The following is a 17,341-nucleotide window of genomic DNA, read 5'->3' as shown; positions in this document are numbered from 1 at the left end:
AACGTAAGAAATTATCTAAGTACCGAAAAATTCTGATTGTTTTCTAAGTACCGAAATCGTCAGAATTTTTCTAAGTACCGTAAAGGTCAGAAATTTTCCAAGTACCGAAATCGTCAGAATTTTTCTAAGTACCGAAATCGTCGGAATTTTTCTAAGTTCCGAAATCGTTTGAAATTTTCTAAATACCGAAAAGGTCAGAAATTTTCTAAGTACCGAAATCATCAGAATTTTTCTAAGTACCGAAAACGTCAGAAATTTTCTAAGTACCGAAAACTTTCGAGTCTTTTCTAAGTACCGAAATAGACAGAATTTTTCTAAGTACCGAAATCATCAGAATTTTTCTAAGTTCCGAAATCGTCTGAATTTTCTAAGTACCGTAATCGGCGGAATTTTTCTAAGTACCGAAATCGTCAGAATTTTTCTAAGTACCGAAAACTTCTAAATGTTTTCTAAGTACCGAAATCGTCGGAATTTTTCTAAGTACCGAAATCGACAGAATTTTTCTAAGTACCGAAATCAACAGAATTTTTTTAAGTACCGAATTCGACAGAATTCTTCTAAGTACCGAAATCAACAGAATATTTCTAAGTTCCGAAATCACCAGAATTTTTCTAAGTACCGAAAATGTCAGAAATTTTCTAAGTACCAAAGACTTCTGAATGTTTTCTAAGTACCGAAATCGACAGAAATTTTCAAAGTACCGAAAACGTCAGATATTTTCTAAGTACCGAAAAGGTCAGAAATTTTCAAAGTACCGAAATCAACAGAATTTTTCAAAGTACCGAAATCATTAGAATTATTCTAAGCACCGAAATCGGCAGAATTTTCCTAAGTACCGAAAAAGTCAGAAATTTTCTAAGTATCGATAACTTCTGAATGTTTTCTAAGTACCGAAATCGTCAGAATTTTTCTAAGTTCCGAAAAGGTCAGAAATTTTCTAAATACCGAAAAGGTCAGAAATTTTCTGAGTACCGAAGTCATCAGAATTTTTCTAAGTGCCGAAAACGTCAGAAATTTTCTAAGTACCGAAAACTTCCGAGACTTTTCTAAGTACCGAAATCGACAGAATTTTTCTAAGTACCGAAATCGGCAGAAATTTTCTAAGTACCGAAAACGTCAGAATTTTTCTAAGTACCGTAATCGTCGGAATTTTTCTAAGTACCGAAATCGACGGAATTTTTCTAAGTACCGAAATTGTCAGAATTTTTCTAAGTACCGAAATCATCAGAATTTTTCTAAGTACCGAAATCGGCAGAATTTTTCTAGGTAACGAAAACGTAAGAAATTATCTAAGTACCGAAAAATTCTGATTGTTTTCTAAGTACCGAAATCGTCAGAATTTTTCTAAGTACCGTAAAGGTCAGAAATTTTCTAAGTACCGAAAACGTCAGAAATTTTCTAAGTATCGAAAACTTCTGAATGTTTTCTAAGTACCGAAATCGTCGGAATTTTTCTAAGTAAAGAAATCGTCGGAATTTTTCTAAGTACCGAAATCGTTTGAAATTTTCTAAATACCGAAAAGGTCAGAAATTTTCTAAGTACCGAAATCATCAGAATTTTTCTAAGTACCGAAAACGTCAGAAATTTTCTAAGTACCGAAAACTTTCGAGTCTTTTCTAAGTACCGAAATAGACAGAATTTTTCTAAGTACCGAAATCATCAGAATTTTTCTAAGTTCCGAAATCGTCTGAATTTTCTAAGTTCCGTAATCGGCGGAATTTTTCTAAGTACCGAAATCGTCAGAATTTTTCTAAGTACCGAAAACTTCTAAATGTTTTCTAAGTACCGAAATCGACAGAATTTTTCTAAGTACCGAAATCAACAGAATTTTTCTAAGTACCGAAATCGTCTGAATTTTCTAAGTTCCGAAATCGGCAGAATTTTCCTAAGTACCGAAAAAGTCAGAAATTTTCTAAGTATCGATAACTTCTGAATGTTTTCTAAGTACCGAAATCGTCAGAATTTTTCTAAGTTCCGAAAAGGTCAGAAATTTTCTAAGTCCGAAAAGGTCAGAAATTTTCCAAGTACCGAAATCGTCAGAATTTTCTAAGTACCGAAATCAGCAGAATTTTTCTAAGTACCGAAAAAGGCAGAAACTTTCTAAGAACTGAAATCTACAGAATTTTTCTAAGTACCGAAATCGACAGAATTTTTCTAAGTAACGAAATCAACAGAATTTTTCTAAGTACCGAATTCGACAGAATTTTTCTAAGTACCGAAATCAACAGAATATTTCTAGGTTCCGAAATCACCAGAATTCTTCTAAGTACCGAAATCGTCAGAATTTTTCTAAGTACCGATAACGTCAGAAATTTTCTAAGTACCGAAATCGTCGAAATTTTTCTAAGTACCGAAATCGACAGAATTTTTCTAAGTAACGAAATCAACAGAATTTTTCTAAGTACCGAATTCGACAGAATTTTTCTAAGTACCGAAATCAACAGAATATTTCTAGGTTCCGAAATCACCAGAATTCTTCTAAGTACCGAAATCGTCAAAATTTTTCTAAGTACCGAAAAAGGCAGAAATTTTCTAAGAACCGAAATCAACAGAATTTTTCTAAGTACCGAAATCGACAGAATTATTCTAAGTACCGAAATCAACAGAATTTTTCCATGTACCGAATTCGCCAGAATTTTTCTAAGTACCAAAATCAACAGAATATTTCTAAGTTCCGAAATCACCAGAATTCTTCTAAGTACCGAAATCGTCAGAATTTTTCAAAGTACCGATAACGTCAGAAATTTTCTAAGTACCGAAAACTTCTGAATGTTTTCTAAGTACCGAATAAGGCAGAAATTTTCTAAGTACCGAAATCGTCGGAATTTTTCTAAGTACCGATATCGTCTGAATTTTTCTAAGTACCAAAATCGTTTGAAAATTTCTAAATACCGAAAAGGTCAGAAATTTTCTGAGTACCGAAGTCATCAGAATTTTTCTAAGTGCCGAAAACGTCAGAAATTTTCTAAGTACCGAAAACTTCCGAGACTTTTCTAAGTACCGAAATCGACAGAATTTTTCTAAGTACCGAAATCGGCAGAAATTTTCTAAGTACCGAAAACGTCAGAATTTTTCTAAGTACCGTAATCGTCGGAATTTTTCTAAGTACCGAAATCGTCGGAATTTTTCTAAGTACCGAAATCGTCAGAATTTTTCTAAGTACCGATAACGTCAGAAATTTTCTAAGTACCGAAAACTTCTGAATGTTTTCTAAGTACCGAAAAAGGCAGAAATTTTCTAAGTACCGAAATCGTCGGAAATTTTCTAAGTACCGAAATCGTCGGAATTTTTCTAAGTACCGAAATCGTTTGAAATTTTCTAAATACCGAAAAGGTCAGAAATTTTCTAAGTACCGAAATCATCAGAATTTTTCTAAGTACAGAAAACGTCAGAAATTTTCTAAGTACCGAAAACTTTCGAGTCTTTTCTAAGTACCGAAATAGACAGAATTTTTCTAAGTACCGAAAACTTCTAAATGTTTTCTAAGTACCGAAATCGTCGGAATTTTTCTAAGTTCCGAAAAGGTCAGAAATTTTCTAAGTCCGAAAAGGTCAGAAATTTTCCAAGTACCGAAATCGTCAGAATTTTCTAAGTACCGAAATCAGCAGAATTTTTCTAAGTACCGAAAAAGGCAGAAACTTTCTAAGTACCGAAATCTACAGAATTTTTCTAAGTACCGAAATCGACAGAATTTTTCTAAGTAACGAAATCAACAGAATTTTTCTAAGTACCGAATTCGACAGAATTTTTCTAAGTACCGAAATCAACAGAATATTTCTAGGTTCCGAAATCACCAGAATTCTTCTAAGTACCGAAATCGTCAGAATTTTTCTAAGTACCGATAACGTCAGAAATTTTCTAAGTACCGAAATCGTCGAAATTTTTCTAAGTACCGAAATCGACAGAATTTTTCTAAGTAACGAAATCAACAGAATTTTTCTAAGTACCGAATTCGACAGAATTTTTCTAAGTACCGAAATCAACAGAATATTTCTAGGTTCCGAAATCACCAGAATTCTTCTAAGTACCGAAATCGTCAGAATTTTTCTCAGTACCGAAAAAGGCAGAAATTTTCTAAGAACCGAAATCAACAGAATTTTTCTAAGTACCGAAATCAACAGAATTTTTCCATGTACCGAATTCGACAGAATTTTTCTAAGTACCAAAATCAACAGAATATTTCTAAGTTCCGAAATCACCAGAATTCTTCTAAGTACCGAAATCGTCAGAATTTTTCAAAGTACCGAAAACGTCAGAAATTTTCTAAGTACCGAAAACTTCCGAGACTTTTCTAAGTACCGTAAAGGTCAGAAATTTTCTAAGTACCGAAAAGGTCAGAAATTTTCCAAGTACCGAAAAGGTCAGAAATTTTCTAAGTACCGAAATCGTCAGAATTTTTCTAAGTACCGAAATCATTAGAATTTTTCTAAGTACCGAAAACGTCAGAAATTTTCTAAGTATCGAAAACTTCTGAATGTTTTCTAAGTTCCGAAATTGTCTGAATTTTTCTAAGTACCGAAAACGTCAGAAATTTTCTAAGTATCGAAAACTTCTGAATGTTTTCTAAGTACCGAAATCGTCGGAATTTTTCTAAGTAAAGAAATCGTCGGAATTTTTCTAAGTACCGAAATCGTTTGAAATTTTCTAAATACCGAAAAGGTCAGAAATTTTCTAAGTACCGAAATCATCAGAATTTTTCTAAGTACCGAAATCGACAGAATTATTCTAAGTACCGAAATCAACAGAATTTTTCCATGTACCGAATTCGCCAGAATTTTTCTAAGTACCAAAATCAACAGAATATTTCTAAGTTCCGAAATCACCAGAATTCTTCTAAGTACCGAAATCGTCAGAATTTTTCAAAGTACCGATAACGTCAGAAATTTTCTAAGTACCGAAAACTTCTGAATGTTTTCTAAGTACCGAATAAGGCAGAAATTTTCTAAGTACCGAAATCGTCGGAATTTTTCTAAGTACCGATATCGTCTGAATTTTTCTAAGTACCAAAATCGTTTGAAAATTTCTAAATACCGAAAAGGTCAGAAATTTTCTGAGTACCGAAGTCATCAGAATTTTTCTAAGTGCCGAAAAGGTCAGAAATTTTCTAAGTACCGAAAACTTCCGAGACTTTTCTAAGTACCGAAATCGACAGAATTTTTCTAAGTACCGAAATCGGCAGAAATTTTCTAAGTACCGAAAACGTCAGAATTTTTCTAAGTACCGTAATCGTCGGAATTTTTCTAAGTACCGAAATCGTCGGAATTTTTCTAAGTACCGAAATCGTCAGAATTTTTCTAAGTACCGATAACGTCAGAAATTTTCTAAGTACCGAAAACTTCTGAATGTTTTCTAAGTACCGAAAAAGGCAGAAATTTTCTAAGTACCGAAATCGTCGGAAATTTTCTAAGTACCGAAATCGTCGGAATTTTTCTAAGTACCGAAATCGTTTGAAATTTTCTAAATACCGAAAAGGTCAGAAATTTTCTAAGTACCGAAATCATCAGAATTTTTCTAAGTACAGAAAACGTCAGAAATTTTCTAAGTACCGAAAACTTTCGAGTCTTTTCTAAGTACCGAAATAGACAGAATTTTTCTAAGTACCGAAAACTTCTAAATGTTTTCTAAGTACCGAAATCGTCGGAATTTTTCTAAGTTCCGAAAAGGTCAGAAATTTTCTAAGTCCGAAAAGGTCAGAAATTTTCCAAGTACCGAAATCGTCAGAATTTTCTAAGTACCGAAATCAGCAGAATTTTTCTAAGTACCGAAAAAGGCAGAAACTTTCTAAGTACCGAAATCTACAGAATTTTTCTAAGTACCGAAATCGACAGAATTTTTCTAAGTAACGAAATCAACAGAATTTTTCTAAGTACCGAATTCGACAGAATTTTTCTAAGTACCGAAATCAACAGAATATTTCTAGGTTCCGAAATCACCAGAATTCTTCTAAGTACCGAAATCGTCAGAATTTTTCTAAGTACCGATAACGTCAGAAATTTTCTAAGTACCGAAATCGTCGAAATTTTTCTAAGTACCGAAATCGACAGAATTTTTCTAAGTAACGAAATCAACAGAATTTTTCTAAGTACCGAATTCGACAGAATTTTTCTAAGTACCGAAATCAACAGAATATTTCTAGGTTCCGAAATCACCAGAATTCTTCTAAGTACCGAAATCGTCAGAATTTTTCTCAGTACCGAAAAAGGCAGAAATTTTCTAAGAACCGAAATCAACAGAATTTTTCTAAGTACCGAAATCAACAGAATTTTTCCATGTACCGAATTCGACAGAATTTTTCTAAGTACCAAAATCAACAGAATATTTCTAAGTTCCGAAATCACCAGAATTCTTCTAAGTACCGAAATCGTCAGAATTTTTCAAAGTACCGAAAACGTCAGAAATTTTCTAAGTACCGAAAACTTCCGAGACTTTTCTAAGTACCGTAAAGGTCAGAAATTTTCTAAGTACCGAAAAGGTCAGAAATTTTCCAAGTACCGAAAAGGTCAGAAATTTTCTAAGTACCGAAATCGTCAGAATTTTTCTAAGTACCGAAATCATTAGAATTTTTCTAAGTACCGAAAACGTCAGAAATTTTCTAAGTATCGAAAACTTCTGAATGTTTTCTAAGTTCCGAAATTGTCTGAATTTTTCTAAGTACCGAAAACGTCAGAAATTTTCTAAGTATCGAAAACTTCTGAATGTTTTCTAAGTACCGAAATCGTCGGAATTTTTCTAAGTAAAGAAATCGTCGGAATTTTTCTAAGTACCGAAATCGTTTGAAATTTTCTAAATACCGAAAAGGTCAGAAATTTTCTAAGTACCGAAATCATCAGAATTTTTCTAAGTACCGAAAACGTCAGAAATTTTCTAAGTACCGAAAACTTTCGAGTCTTTTCTAAGTACCGAAATAGACAGAATTTTTCTAAGTACCGAAATCATCAGAATTTTTCTAAGTTCCGAAATCGTCTGAATTTTCTAAGTTCCGTAATCGGCGGAATTTTTCTAAGTACCGAAATCGTCAGAATTTTTCTAAGTACCGAAAACTTCTAAATGTTTTCTAAGTACCGAAATCAACAGAATTTTTCTAAGTACCGAAATCAACAGAATTTTTCTAAGTACCGAAATCATTAGAATTATTCTAAGTACCGAAATCGGCAGAATTTTCCTAAGTACCGAAAAAGTCAGAAATTTTCTAAGTATCGATAACTTCTGAATGTTTTCTAAGTACCGAAATCGTCAGAATTTTTCTAAGTTCCGAAAAGGTCAGAAATTTTCCAAGTACCGAAATCGTCAGAATTTTCTAAGTACCGAAATCAGCAGAATTTTTCTAAGTACCGAAAAAGGCAGAAACTTTCTAAGAACTGAAATCTACAGAATTTTTCTAAGTACCGAAATCGACAGAATTTTTCTAAGTAACGAAATCAACAGAATTTTTCTAAGTACCGAATTCGACAGAATTTTTCTAAGTACCGAAATCAACAGAATATTTCTAGGTTCCGAAATCACCAGAATTCTTCTAAGTACCAAAATCGTCAGAATTTTTCTAAGTACCGATAACGTCAGAAATTTTCTAAGTACCGAAATCGTCGAAATTTTTCTAAGTACCGAAATCGACAGAATTTTTCTAAGTAACGAAATCAACAGAATTTTTCTAAGTACCGAATTCGACAGAATTTTTCTAAGTACCGAAATCAACAGAATATTTCTAGGTTCCGAAATCACCAGAATTCTTCTAAGTACCGAAATCGTCAGAATTTTTCTAAGTACCGAAAAAGGCAGAAATTTTCTAAGAACCGAAATCAACAGAATTTTTCTAAGTACCGAAATCGACAGAATTATTCTAAGTACCGAAATCAACAGAATTTTTCCATGTACCGAATTCGACAGAATTTTTCTAAGTACCAAAATCAACAGAATATTTCTAAGTTCCGAAATCACCAGAATTCTTCTAAGTACCGAAATCGTCAGAATTTTTCAAAGTACCGATAACGTCAGAAATTTTCTAAGTACCGAAAACTTCTGAATGTTTTCTAAGTACCGAATAAGGCAGAAATTTTCTAAGTACCGAAATCGTCGGAATTTTTCTAAGTACCGAAATCGTCTGAATTTTTCTAAGTACCGAAATCGTTTGAAATTTTCTAAATACCGAAAAGGTCAGAATTTTTCTGAGTACCGAAGTCATCAGAATTTTTCTAAGTGCCGAAAACGTCAGAAATTTTCTAAGTACCGAAAACTTCCGAAACTTTTCTAAGTACCGAAATCGACAGAATTTTTCTAAGTACCGAAATCGGCAGAAATTTTCTAAGTACCGAAAACGTCAGAATTTTTCTAAGTACCGTAATCGTCGGAATTTTTCTAAGTACCGAAATCGTCGGAATTTTTCTAAGTACCGAAATTGTCAGAATTTTTCTAAGTACCGAAATCATCAGAATTTTTCTAAGTACCGAAATCGGCAGAATTTTTCTAGGTAACGAAAACGTAAGAAATTATCTAAGTACCCAAGACAAAAAATCAAGATGGTTTTCCTTTGTTGGACCAACTTAAATATGATGGTTACCAACTTGAATTCCCATCAAAAACCATCATCCAGCTTGATGGGACCCATCAAACATTCCCATCATCCCAAGGTAGGAATTGGCACCTTTTTATGTTGGGCCAACATAGCATTCCCATCATGTCATGATGGTTTTTAATGATGGGCCAACATAGCATTTCCATCATATCATGATGGATTTCTATAGTGGGCCAACATATCATTCCCATCATGTCATGATGGTTTTTTAATGATGAGCCACCATAGAATTCCCATCATATCATGATGGATTGCCATAGTGGGCCAACATAGCATTCCCATCATGTAATGATGGTTCTTTTATGATGGGCCACCATAGCTATCCTATCATAGCATTATGGATTTCTATAGTGGGCCACCATAGCAATCCCATCATGTCATGATGGATTTTTATAATGGGCAGGCATAGCAATTCCATCATGTCATGATGGACTTTTTTTAATGTGCCAACACAGCATTCCCATCATATCATGATGGATTTTTATAATCGCAGATGGGGGTTTCTAAAATCGTCCGACACAGCATTCCTATCATTGCAAGATGAATTTTTAAAACGGGACAGCAATCCCACCATAGTGCTATGATTTATGTTGGGCTTATAAAGTATACCCACCATATTATGCTGAATTTTTATAATGGGCCTATAAAGTTTTTTAGATTGGCCCCACATAGCATACGCATTGTAGTATGCTGGATATTTAAGCTAACATAACACTGAACGGAAGTTGTTTACTATACTAAAAAAAAGTTATTTCATTCATTTGACATTTATATCACTTTAAAAAAGCCTCTTATAAAATAATTCTAAATGAATAATCTGTACAATTTGCATATCTAACAGCAGTTTGGTTCAGAAAAAGGTGTTTGTTGTCATATCAGCTTTAAGATGAAAATTGTTACTTAAGAGTTGCATATTCCTCCAATTCTTTCTTCGACATAATTAAGAAATCATTAACTTGAAAGATTATTGAATGAACGGTTTTGTTAGTTTAATAAGAGGTAAATATTTCTAGAACATCTTTTCGTTAGTCCAATTTACATTTGAAAATAATATATAAAGTTTTATTGTATGGAATACTATGTCAATATCGGCTATGATTATGTAGAAGTCTTATTATAATATTGAAATTAAATCAAGCAAAATTAAAGCTTGAGACTCTAATCATTTGGTGGACCCTAACTTACAGAAAGTTTTTTCCTACATTTAAAACAAGATAGCATTCCATAATTTATTTTTAATTTAACATTAAGATTGAAGAGAAACAAAAATTTCCTATAGTTTATAAGTATAATTTACAAAAAATATAAGATAGATTTCAAAAAATAGAATTTTGATAAATAAAGACAAACATGTAAATTGAAAACATTTATTTAAATACATTTATACCTTTAATAATGTTTTTTTTACACATATAATCTACAAAAGTATTTGACATACATAAATGTTGAATTTCAATATACAATATTGATGAACTTCGTTCCCATAAATTCTCGAATTATAACTGCAAAATAAAAAAATCAAATTATAACACATTAGATAAACAAATGACAGAAGCTGTTTGCTTATTTTTATGCTGAAAATAATAACAGGTCTGCCAGCGTATACGCATTTTAAAAAATATTTTATAAAGTGGTGGACATTTAAAAATCAAAGCTTTAAAAATTTTTGTTAAATTTGCCAACAGCCTTAAAACAAAAGACCTAGAACAAAATCGCATTGCATATGAACGAATTTATGAGTATTGGCATGAAAAATTGGCTAAAATAAATAGAAAATAATATCCTAAAACATAAACTAATGTAGCACTAGAATAAATATTTGAAAAAAAGCGTAGAAAGTTGACAGTCCTGTAATAATAATGAAAACATATAAAATAAATAAAGTTCTGGGAGAAAATATTGCATAATTTTTAACACTAGAAAAACTGAACATTGCTGTATACCTTAAAAAGACTGAGGGGGCTAGTGATTAGACATCCAAAATCTTAATATAATTATTTAATAAAAATATATTATAGGGTTGATCATTGAAATTCTGTGGTATTTCATTCTAATTAGTTAATGAAAATATTTGATTTAATTAAACACTGTATTTTTAACATGTTTCTATATTGCTAAGACATGAATGATTAAATAAGCACTTAAATTGGAACAATTTATGGAAGGTCAGAAATACTCAGCACTTTCAGTAAGTTAGTGTTTAAATGAACAAGTACAGCATCTCTTAATTTTTTTTTCAATCCTAACTTATTGGAAATTCTCTCCTAAAACCAAAAGTAAAATTGTTTTCTTTTGCCAAATGTTTACTTATTTAGTTATTAAACATTTAAATTCAAAAAAGGCCTCTGTAAGTAATGCAATCAAAAACGATTCCTGATTCGTTATGAGGCCACATGTGCTGCCTCCATCTGCTAAGGCTATTTTAGTTTTGATATCACTTACATCATACCATTCTAACACCTTTTTACTGAACTAAAAAATCTTAAATATCCAGAACTAGAAAATTACGTCAACTATTAACAATGTTTCAGTGGGTACCATTGAATTTTAACATTATAAAAATACATTATATCAAACCCACATTTTCATTCAGCTACATTAGGGCAAAATTTATAATACAGTTAGTTATTGACCATGTGAAATAGTAGGATTTAATCACAAAAAATCAAATGAAAGCTAGAATGTATTGGGTTTCATAGCACAGCTATTGTAAAAAATGAACGGCAGATGGACAAGTGTGGTATAATAAAATTATGTTTATGGAAAGTACATGTTTTTTGCTTACAAGAAACTTTACAAATGGTACAAGTAAAGTAATAAAGTGTTTTTTGAGAGTTTCAAGGAATTCTGAATGCATGAAGAATTAAATTATTAAAAAAAAAAGACTGTAATTGTCTATTATAGAGAAACCAAAAAAAATATGAAAGGGGTTAATTTGGCTTCTTTTGTCTTTCTAGTGTTAAATTTATAAGGGAAAATTGTTTAAAGGCAAAGAAGTAATCAGTAAACAAAACAATTAGAAGTTTAACAGTAGTAAAAATATGATTTCTCTCTTATTCAAAAATAAATAAATAAAATTACTATACAATAAATTATACATTAACTATTCTTCAATAAATATTAGCAATTAGGAAAAATTATTTTCGATGGATAAAAATAAAATATTTCATTGATTAATAAGAGAAAAAAAGAGACATCTAATTTTGGCTCAACCAAATATTTGCTTTGTTATATAATATTTAAGCTTTTACAACTGTGTAAACCTTTAAATATTTTATACTTGTAAGCAATTGAACACTATAATAAAAATAAACTAAATAATGAAGAATTTAAATGTAGTACCTTATTACAGTTTATTGGAATGTGTTTTAAAGAAAAAAAAATTAATAATATAAAAATTTGAAGTCAATTTTCCTTTTTTAAATAAGATAGAAATTTAGCAGACGAAATATAATCTTTAACCTATTTCTTAAAAGTTGTTGAATATAAGAAAATAATTGGTATAATTATTGCTATTGCTTGGAAGAAAGTTAAAGATTGAACATTAATAAATTACAATTCTACATCTGTTTAATAAAACTGTTGCCCTGCATTAAAATGCAATATACAGTTAAACCTCCAGGAAAGATCACCTCTATGTAGCGATCAGGGGTGCCACTCTAAAAAAAATTTCAAGACTGAAGTTATTTTTTGACCAAATAATACCGTCTAGCGTTGTTTACCAAACCTTTAGAAATTCATAGCTCACTGACACCAAAATTTACTTTCCCTTGATAATAGCCTACATATTAAACCAATCATTTGATTATTTTTTCAAAATTGTTTTTCTCTTTATTTTATGTTTTTTTTTAGCAAACAAAACGAAAATAAGAGGTAGCCTTGTATATTTTTTTACAACTATTACTGAACAACCTAAACCATTCATCTCCATTTTTCACTTAACAGTTACTTATTTTTTGTTCTAGCACTATAACTTCTTTCCTTTTAAAAAAAGTAATCTTGATTTAACTTTGGCCAGCATCACAATAGGTTATTGTGGGGGAAGCAAACTTGAACAGATTTAGATTCAGTAATAGTACAAATTTAATTACACAAGTAGATGAAGTTCAATCAATTCCATTTGTCAAGACTTTAAGAATAAGATTTAGTGAAGCTGACAAAAAGAAGATAAATAAAAGTCCTGACATTATTACTACATCATACGTTTTCATTAAGATATATAATAATTTTTTTATTTTGACCAAAAAATTTTTTACATTCCTAATGAACAAAAAAGAAAATTTAATTTAATTGGTAGAATTTATAAGTCTATTGATTTTTCTCAAGACTGATTTCAGTCCCCAGGACTGAAGAGTGGCACCCATGGTAGCGATCTCTATTCACAACCACTTTAGGGAGGCAATGTATTTTTTTCATGGACTTTAGCAGAGACCTTAAAAAAACCTCTCCCAGCAATTGGTCGAAATCTCTGCACAAGATGAGGAAAAGGTCAAATAAGGAAACACAATAAAATATCAAAACAAATAAGTAGTTTAAAATGAATTCTACATATTTGCTTGGTTTTTATTTAAAGAATTATTTCTGATAATCTCTCAGATATCTACAACCTCATGTTGTAGTCAAATTGCACTAAATACGATAATTTAGTAATTAGAGTTGAATGATTTATTTTTGATAAATCAGTAAATTTTGTTGGATTACTTTTAGTTATTTTAAGTATATAAAAAAAAGTTAATTAGAAAAAACTCAGCATCTCAAACAAACAAATCCCTTCTCATCTTTTACAGCTGATTTTTATGAAGAAAAAAAAATTAAATGCTAACTTAAAAACATAATTTTTTATTTATTTAAAATAACTATATCATACATAGTTGGTACATTTCGTTTCACACATAATTATATTAGAAGGGATAATTTCTATTAACGTAAAATTTTATTCACCCATCCAGTTTTCACGACATCAACACAAGGAGCATTTCAATACCAAGAGAATGACAGTCTATAATTAAAATTGTTTGCGAAAAATCACGTAACTTTGAGTCGATGAAGGTAACACCTCTAAGAACCACCAACCTCAATTCCCAAGTCCATTTTACCGAGGAACAGAGAGTGGTCTCTCCTGAGAGGTTTTTATTGTATAATTATGTCCATTAAGTGAGATGCGATTCTTACTAAGTTCGTTCATTTTCGCAAGATTAAATTTCTAACAAATTATGAAGTCTTAGAAATAAGAAATACAAATTCTTAAGTCCAGAACAGTAAGCCGGAAAAATAACTTCAATGCTCCAAAAATTATTAGTAATAAAATAATAAGGTTGTCCTAAACGAAGACTTTAACAAAAAAGCAAACGATCAGTTAACTAAATACAAAATATTCAACTAATTATCTGGTGACAAAATTGTCACTACATTCCACTTTTTCAAGAAAATTTTAAAAGACAAAATAAGTTAAAAAAACTAAAAGCAGTGGTAGTGACAACAGTAAGAAAAAATAGGACACATTAAAAATATTTATTTCCAAAAGAAATGTCAAGCGTTTGACTCAGCTTATAATTTCTTTAACAGAATTTTCTTTTTTTTTCTAATGCTACAAAAAACGCATCAAATTTTTTTTAAAATCTTATTTTAAAAATCATTTTGAATACTGAGAAACAAAAACATTATTAATTATTAGAAATTAAATGAGGCTTTAGTAATGCTACAGCTTTGGCCTGAACCACTATGTGACTGTGATTTGCAATTTTTTGAAAATTTTCCAAATAACAACTCTTAATGCCAGTGCCGTTCCTGGCGGGTATGCAGCGAATGCCCCGCACGCAGGCGCCCAATTTAAGGGGCGCCAAATTCATCAAAACTTATCATCAAAATATAAGCATAGTATATAGGGGCGCACAAAATTATTCTTGCACGTAGGCGTTCGCCACCCCAGGAACGGCACTGCTTAATGCTATGCAAAAACTCAAATTAATACTTATGTCAGATATCGAAATTTTGATTCACAAGTATGATGGCAACAAGTAAATTGGAAACCTTATTTTTAAACCTTAATTACTTCAGGTTTTTTTTAATTTTTGTAAACAAAAATGCTTTCCAGGATCTTGTATATTTTAGAAAGTTTCGAGTTTGATATTTTTAGATACACAGAAATCACTCCAGATTATGAAATAAAAGTTAGACATTATAAAAAGAAGTTTGCACATTTAATTGAAGAAAAATTAAAAAAACTTCTTAATTCTAAATTTTAAAATGAAAATGATTATTTTTTGCACTAACAAAACTTACCCATCCTCTCAAACAGATGAATGGAAACTAAACCTTTATGATCAACAGATTCTACGTTCAAATGTTCCTTATAACTCATCCAAAGTAATGAACTGAAAGGAAAGTCAATTAATAGAAAAAAATAAATTGCATTTTGTTGCCCTAAATAGGAAATACCTTGTTTAGAATGGAATGAACATTTTAAAAGAAATATTTATGTTTACAACAATTTTCAGCAAATTACGCTCGTATAAGGATAATAAAATGGTAATAAATAACATTAAAATTGTAGTAAATTTTCAGTCACTTTACAGAATCTAAATAAAAATGTGAATATGGGTATTGCTATCAGAACATTTGTCTTTCATACAATTGATAAAATAGCAGGTGAGAATTTAAAGTAGTTTTATAGTAGTTTAATTGTTAGATACTTTATCTTTAACTGCCTTACATAATATAGATGTGTGCATTGTGAATAACAAAAAAGCTCACATCAAACTATCAAAAAAGATTGGGGAAACAGAAGATCATAACAATAAAATGAGAGAAAAACAAAATTGCTTGTACGACAATTGCATTCACTTCTGAATGACGATCTTACACCAGAGACTAAATTCAAAAGACTTTCAACAGCATTAATCACAATTATTTTATCCATCATTTTCTATGTTACAAGTATCTTCTAGATAACATCAATAAAAAATTTATTTATTTATTTTAATTCCCACTGTTTATGTTAAAGACCAAGGGACTGTCTAGGTTTTTCTGAGAGGTACCTGTTTCGTGAAAATTTAGACATAATTTGTGAAAATTATATATTAAGAAATCAACATAAAAGTATGGATTTATCATTTCGTATGAGACACAAAAATAAAATATTAAGAAAAAGTATTTTGTGAAACTACCGTTTTTCTTTAAGTTGAATTGTTGAAGGTACCGCTAAACGGTAATAAATTTGGCTTGGACCTCTGAAGACAGATAATTTTATCAATGTTAAATTATTATTTATTTTAAACAGTGAATCAATTGTTTTCAAAATTGAATCTGAATAAAGTAGGGAATAGATAGCGGTTAGATAGAATCTGAATAGATATCGGTTTATTTTTATAAATAGGGCTTGATTTATTGGTATCAAAGTTCAGGCAGAGCCTTCAAAAAACGATTAGGAGAATACTGATGGTAGATGAAATAATAATAGAATTTATGATTTGTCCCCAGCCAATTTATAGCTCGAGTTCCACATAATTTTTTAATAAACATTGCACTTTTACACAAGGAGGTAAAGAATAATAATAAATGGAGATTTCCGTACCATGATCTGCGGAAGTTTAATCGCCAAGTCTTGAAATTTCCGGGCAGTGTCCCGAGAGAAACAAAAAAAACATCACTGAAAGGGTCCAACTCGAAAGGTATAACTCATAGCCATCCCGGGCAAACATCTACGTGTTATTTTTAAAAACATTAACAAGTTTAAAACCTACTTGGTACCTTGACAATTGCAGTTGGCACGACAGATCACTATACGGAAATATCCCCTATAAATTATCTAGAAGAAAAGGTACTGAAAATATAATAATTAAAAGAATAAATAATTTTGTAAAAACTTACGTGATTGCACCGGCACGAGGGAGAACAGTCAACAAACAATAAGAAGTTGAGCTGATATTTTGCTGCTCGCCCCAAACGTAAAATTTGTCGGGCTACCGAAGCGGGGGTGCCATCCCCTCCGCAGAGGATCAAAATTGTGATGGTATGTCTTCGGATCATCCTCCGGGATATTTCCCAGACCGTCGCCAATAGCCCATTGTGCAGCTCTAGTGCGACGTAAATTAACAACAACAACAACAACAACAAGAAAAGAACACTTAAGTACCATTCACACTGCACTCCTCATTGCGATTGACACAGGGTCGAATGTATAGAAGCAACAAGAAAAGCTAAAGAAACATGCACACCGAGCGAATGCTATTTAATATAAGAAGCAAGAATGCAAAACTTTTTGTGAGAAATTAAAGCATACTCTGGAATTTTAACAAAGCAATATAAGGTGTTTTTTTTTAAATTCATTTTCTATTAAAATATCTTTCGGGGCTCGATCCTTGACTCAGCCAAGACCCTCCGAGAGTACATGACTTGTACAATCTCGTAAAATCGGAGGAATCGAAAGTCTTGTATTCGGTCTCTTAGCTATACCATGGGTACAGGGATATAGAGAAAATTTATAATCTGAAAATAGAATCTGAAAATCCTATCATTAGATCGAAAGTTATTCAGAGTTATGATTTTGTGTGTTTACATCACCAACAAAATACTTAAATAATAAATTTAATAAGTATTTTTTAAGTTTTTACCTACTCCTTTGCAACTTTAAAATTCAATATATTAATCATTGCAATTACTATATATTATTCCATTTGTATAATAGTTCGGGATAACCTAGTTGGCAAGGTGCTGGACTCACGTGCGTGAGAACGGGAATACGAATCCATCCGCCGAAGACTCCCCGTGTAA

General features: G+C 31.1%; 1 long non-coding RNA gene across 1 annotated transcript; it reads right to left on the bottom strand.

The window, feature by feature from the left end:
- Positions 1 to 9,922: 9,922 nt before the first annotated feature.
- Positions 9,923 to 16,640, bottom strand: LOC147816691 (uncharacterized). Its single transcript, XR_015428744.1, has 3 exons — positions 16,439 to 16,640; positions 14,852 to 14,943; positions 9,923 to 10,071 (listed from the first exon to the last, which is right to left on the bottom strand). It is a non-coding gene; the product is annotated as an uncharacterized LOC147816691 (long non-coding RNA).
- Positions 16,641 to 17,341: the final 701 nt, after the last annotated feature.

The sequence above is a fragment of the Parasteatoda tepidariorum genome, chromosome 1 (assembly GCF_982258835.1).
Source record: "Parasteatoda tepidariorum strain Cologne lab strain chromosome 1, Ptep-v5.0, whole genome shotgun sequence".
Taxonomy (NCBI): Eukaryota; Metazoa; Arthropoda; class Arachnida; order Araneae; family Theridiidae; genus Parasteatoda; species Parasteatoda tepidariorum.
Note: the sequence above shows the minus strand (reverse complement) of the source record. Positions and strands in the feature narration are given on the sequence as shown.